Genomic DNA, 6,819 nt, shown 5'->3' with positions numbered 1-6,819 from the left:
CTTGTCTAGACACAACAGTCCTCCCACAATCCCTGACAACACTGCTGGAAGGGGCTCATATAGTGCCGCTATATCCTCCCATGCGATCGAGCCATCGTCAATATATACATCCTCATCAAATATCCTCTGACATGACATGGTCCCCCAGGATCTATCGTATGTAACCAGCTCCCCCCGAATCAGAATTCGAAGGATACGCCACACATCCTCCAAGGTCACCATCATCTCTCCCTGGGCTAAATGAAACGTTCACGTCTCACTGTGCCATCGCTCTGCCAATGCTGTAATCAGGCCGTGATTCATCCAAATCACGGGCATGTGCATCACCTCGTAGAGACTAGTCGCTGCTATACAATCAATCTCTGTCTGCGTCAATCGATCCCGCAACCCCTGTGTCATAGGGTGGCGCTCGCGTAACTGCAACACGTGCAGATCCTCCTGCACATCGACATTCATCAATCACCATCAGTTGTTTTGTTTTCAAACTTTCTTACAAGTTTAAACCTAGACTATCATCAGATACTTTGATCAAGTATCTTCGGGTCTCAACAGGTAAGCAATCATGGCCACCTAGACTTCAACAGGCATTTATCCTAACAAATGACCTAAGTCTCATCGGGCTACTATGGTTCAAAACAACTCCCACTTCACCTCACCTTCCATCAATCATTGGCATCAGGAGATTTGTTTTGTCCAACGCTGGGGCATCTCTTTATCCTAAAGCAAAAGCGCTATTTTACCTACAAAAGCGCTAGTTTTACAAACTAGCGCTAATACCCAACTACAAAAGCGCTAAACTAGCTATACAATAGCGCTATTCTACATCAATAGCACTCAATTAACCCTACAATAGTGCTACTTAGTCAAAAGCGCTAAAAATTTCATACAATAGCGCTAATGCATTGCAAAAGCACTCAAACAACAGCACAATAGCGCCATTGCGGCACAATAGCACTTGTTTATAGAGCAAAAGCGCTAAAACTAGAGTTCCAGCGCTCTTGCTCCGACTTGACTTCGACTCAGCTAAAAACCTATCAAAAATGCATAAAAAGTTAGTTTTCGAATTTGCATACCGCTGGTCCGTAGTCGTCTGGGTGCTGGAACCATCGGACTTGCTCGAATCTGTGCTCGGTGATCGGAATCGGCATAGTAGCTCCTCCTTGCTCCTCCAAATGTCACTATCAGAGCTCTCGTTTTCAACTGGTCGCGGTCACAAATGATCCTATTTTCACCCCTTTCACCCCATTTATACCCCCCGCCGTCATCGTAACTTCGCCCCGCTCATCACCGTGGTCCCCGTGAACTTCCCGAGCCCCCCATTTCTCCATGTTTCGCCCGATTTCTTCTATTTTTTCACTCGTATACCTAACTTCTTCTCTTCTACCACCCTGCCAATTTTCATTCTTTTTCGAGAGATCACCCGATTTTTCAAAAAATTTCGGCCCATCTCTCGAGGAGGCATACCACCCATTAAATTTATATTTTATGGGGTATTTCTGCACACCAGTTTTTCTTTCTTTGAAACGATGCGATAAAATCGCACCGTCTCAAAGAGGGGCAAATGTAGTCACATAAATCTGTCCATTTTAATTAAATGAATATTTCGTATTTATTTGGTTAAAAATCCACTAGCCATCAATTAATTAAATTAATATTTAATTAATTCATCCTCAAACATTCTTCTATTAATTAAATAAATTATTCAATTTATTTTAATTAATTCATTAAATCAAATTCCATTCAATTAAATAAATAAAATCAATTTATTTAATTAAAATCTCCCTTTTCCTCTTTTAAATAAATCAAATAAAACATTTATTTAAATCATTATCCTCCCCCAGTTGCATTTTCCTACAAATGCAACTTGCACACATTTATTAAAATAAATGAATTTTTATTTTAATAAAATCCTATTTTCCCTCACCCACCAAATCCACTTGCAAAAATCTAATCCCCTTCTAGATTCTTCTAACCCCTTCCTAATTAGCCTAATCCATCCCCTAATTATTGTCACATTCCTAAGAAAAATGGAGTCACTTCTCAAAGACTACAAAGTCTTTGAAAAGCATTTAAAGCTTTGTGTGTTCAACAAATTAACCCCCAAAGTCTTCCAAGACCACTAATGGCTCTTACATGACCATTTATGGCTCTTACATAACCATTTATGGTTATTTCAAACTTGTCTCCCCAAACATTTATTGTTTTGACCATATTCATCCATTTCACATTTGCACAAGAGTTTATCCATTGGATAAAAGCTTTATTCTTTGAATAAAGATTTTATTCATTCAACCAACCTTGACTCAAAATCCCAAAGTCATATCAGACATTTAATGCTTATTCCTTCTCCTCTCAACCTATCTCACATTGACACTTGTCATCCTAGGATTGGGTTGAAAGCCCTCACATGGATTTGAAATCATTCAATCCTGACCCTTGTTGAGATTGCTCAATCTCAGCCATCCATTGCTCCATTTTTCCTATAAATAGAGCTCATTCCTTCATAATCCAGATCCTGAAAACTTGTATGCATTTAGGCTATAGGCAATTTTAGAGAGCATTTAGCATAAGCAATCTAACATCTTATCATTTTGGTTAAAATACATTATTTTAGCATTAGTATTAGCTTTTATTTCACATTTAGAGCTATACTACAAATCTCAATTCTCCATAAGCATCCATAGTGCAAAAAGCTGCTGAGAGCTACACTATTTTGGAACTTGGAGAGGAGAGGAACAAGGGAGAAGAAACTAAGGCCATGCTAAGAGGTAGTTGGAGATGTCTCATGATCTTTGTTCTACTTATTAGATATATTAGCATGTCTCTTTGTATCTCTTTTGGTATGCCTTCATATGTTTAGTTTTAGATTGACTAACACTAATGTTTTGTGTGTTTTTGTGTTATTTAATCATAGGCTAACCTTGTGCCATTTAGGAGGGCATCAGAAGTCACACCTACTCTACTACACACATACTTGGTCTCACACTTTGGACATTGCATGTACACTTCAGATTCATTTACATTTCATCCAATTCTTGGTCTTCCATACTTTTTCCATTTCCATCTAGTCTCACACATCGTGGTCAATACCTAGTTCATGGTTGAAACTTGTCTTCAAAAATCTAGGAGAGAAACTAAAGAGGCTCAAGAGTCCACAAACATGAGTGTCTATGAGTATGACAATGATGTCTTTTTCAATATTGATCATAACACATTACCTAACATGGATGCCTATAGAAACATTCCAAATGTTGAGAACATGGACACTACAAACAACAATGATACACACAATAACAATATGGACAACTTTTCTATACATTCAGTAGATGTGGAAGAATCCATTATGAATCCCCATTTCAATCTATTGGTTGAGGAAATAATGAGGAGGGATAGACAATACTTCTTACAAATGATGGCACAAAGTGGAGCCAAGATACCTCATGATTTTGACATGTCTCAAATAATGGAAAATCGACCTTTGCAACAACCTCACTCCAACATGGATCAAAGGAGGCCTAATAGTGGAGGAAATAGAGGACCATATATGGTACCTGAATCACCATCATCTTTGCTTCAAAAACCAGAGGTCCCACATACACATGGTCAAGCATATGATACTCACCTTCGCAGACCATTATGGAAGTCTTATGCATAGAACTATGCTCAATCACATAACAATGCTATGGATCAACCACCAAAGCAATTGGATATTCAAAGGCATGCTCAAAATTTGGACACAAGGAAACCCCGTGTCAAATTTGGGGGCAACACATTAGAACATGACATGCCTGTAGAGTATGGTATACATGGACAAAATAGATATTTCATTCCTCAACATTAATCTATACCAAGTGGTCCATATATGCAGCATCATTACAGACCTCCTCCATATGAACAATATCATCCATATATACAACATGATCCTCCTGCAATTGGTGCCTCAAGCATAGGGTATGGTCCAAGAAGTCGATCTCCACCTCCGAGAAATTTGGAGCAACAAATCAAGGACTTACAAAAGAAAATGGAGGACATAAATACACCAAAGCCAACATACACAATGAGAGACATATGTCCTTATCCATTTGACAAGAGCATTCCAATGCCTCTTTTTCCTACACACTTTGTGACGCCTAAATTTGATAAATATAGAGGAAAAGGGGATCCTAAGGCACACATAAGATAGTTTTTCACAGCTTGCATTGAGGTAGCAGCAGAAGAGACATATTTGATGAGATTATTCCCACAAAGCTTAGGTGATCAAGCTATGGAATGGTTCTCCCAACTTCCACCTGGTATTAAGTCATGGGGTGACTTAGCAGAGGCATTTATCCAACATTTCTCCTATAATATAAAGATAGATATATCAGTCACTACTTTGTGCAACACCAAGCAAAAAGAGGGAGAGTCTTTTGCATCATTTTTACAAAGATGGAGGAATCTAGCCAGCAGATGCTCTTGTGAAATTCCACAAAAACAAATGGTAGAGATGTTCACACAAAACGTTAACAAAGACATTGGCTATGACTTAAGGAAAACTTGTTTGTCCACCTTCAAGGATGTCATTGAAAAAAGCTTAGCAATAGAGAAGGTCCTAATTGAGCAAGGAGTCATTAAGATATTCAAGGAAAACAAAGATGACTTTAAGGGAAAAGACAAGCTGAGATTTTGGAATAAAAACAAGAACACAGTCAATGATGGTGTTGTTGATACCAACACAGTGCGACCCAAATTCATCTTTTCAGGATCAAGTTCTACAAACAATCAAGTGAATACTCAAACAACTTCCAGATCACGAAGCAAGTACACTCCATTGGGAGAACCACTTGAGTCAGTCTTCAAGAAGCTAGTGGCAAACAAGGTAATCACAGTGCCAGATTTTCCTCCATATGAACCAAAGGTTAAGCCAAATTGGTGGAATGATGATGAGTATTGTGAATTTCATAAAAGTAAGGGTCATAAGACATGAAATTGTCATTGACTGAAGAACATCATACAAGATCTCATTGATAGAGGTGACATTGAGATTGAGGGACACTCATCCAATCAAGAACGTGAGATGTTTAAGGAACCATTCCCAAAGCATGACAAGGGAAAAGCTAAAGCCATAGATGACCAAACCAACTATACCAAAGCATCCTATAACTATGATTCAACCATCAATCACATCTCGATGGACAATTATGTCTCTACCATTATCATCAAGGACAAAACACCTAAGAATTGTACCCAGAGACCCAAGATTGTCCTAAGAGGTGTTGGATCTTCTTCCGAACCTACATCTGAATGTAATGTCACAACTCGTCAAGGTAAAATCACTTTGCAAGGTGCTCCAACCAAAAAAACCACTTCTTCATCAACTAAGCCTGAGTATGACCTTTTAGAACAGTTAGGGAAGACACCCGCGCTCATCTCCATCCTTGAGCTATTACGCATATCCCTCGCTCATAAAGCTATTCTTGACAAAATCTTGAGAGACACCACCATTCCTACTGATCTGAACGTGGACCAGTTTCAAGCCATGGTGGGATACCTTTCCGTTCCACATTCCCTTACATTCACAGAAGCCGACGACTCCTCTGTAAGTCAACCACATAATGCACCACTACACGTTGAAGCCTTCATACACAAACATCAAATAAAATGAGTCCTGATAGATGGAGGAGCAGGTTTGAACATTTGTACATTGAGCATAATTAAACAATTGGGATATTCTAATAAAGCTATGAATTCTACAAATCAAATCACCATCAAGGCATATGATGATGAAGAGCGTTCATCCAAGGGCACAGTCACCTTACCTCTCAGAGTTGGCCCAGTTACGAAGGATGTGGTTTGTCAAGTCCTAGATCTAGATCTCACTTATAACATATTGCTAGGATGCCCTTGGATTCATGAAATAAGTGCAGTTCCATCGACATATCACCAATGCATTAAGTTTCCTCACAATGGAGTAGAAGTAATAGTTAATGGTGATCCTAATCCGTTCATATACTGCAATAACCCGAGATCAAAAACTGAGACTATCATTCCCAGTAATCGTGAAGCTATTCCTTCTTCAGCATACATTGATCCTGAGTCATTAAAACCTTCGACATCAAAACAAGGTGAGCTTAAAGGCAAATTTTAGGACAAGGGCATGGGGGAATACATTTTAAATTAGACCATGTACTTACGACAAGTCACGAGTTCCCCAAAAGAATATGGAAAACCACATCCTAACAAGCAAGTATCCATCATGGTACTCAAATGGGAACCTACTATCTTTCAAAGATGGGGCGAACTGGAAGAGGAAGACCTATACAAAATTCTTTACAAAGACATTGAAGATGAAACACAAGATCACATCAGTCTACCATGTGAGAAATATGGCAAAGGCTTCAAGATCCTACAAAAATTTGGGTATGATGGAGAAAGCCCTCTTGGGTTACGAAAAGAAGGCATCATTGAACCTTTACAACCTGAATTGACATTTAAAAAGGAACGCTCGAAAGGACTTGGTTTCCTGACTTCCAAGGTCCACACTAAAAGGACAAAAGAAGCCTTACAAATCAAAGCTGCCAAAATTCAACAAGAGGATCGCTATTCCACATACTCCAACGAATGGGAATGGGGTTCAAATAAATCCTCCAGTGACTACGAGCTCACTGAGACATTCAGAGAGCCAGATGAACCCACAGAAGAAGAGGAATTTTATAAAAAGTTCAAAGTTGGTCAAGAAACAACCCATGAGGATTCCACACAGTCCTTGTCTCAAGGATCTAGGTTGAAATCACATAGGATGAGAACACCTGCCCCAGAATGCGCTACTAGTGATGATAA

Source organism: Cryptomeria japonica, chromosome 5 (genome assembly GCF_030272615.1).
Source record: "Cryptomeria japonica chromosome 5, Sugi_1.0, whole genome shotgun sequence".
Lineage (NCBI taxonomy): Eukaryota > Viridiplantae > Streptophyta > Pinopsida > Cupressales > Cupressaceae > Cryptomeria > Cryptomeria japonica.
The sequence above is the reverse complement of the archived record's forward strand: the minus strand, read 5'-3'. Positions refer to the sequence as shown.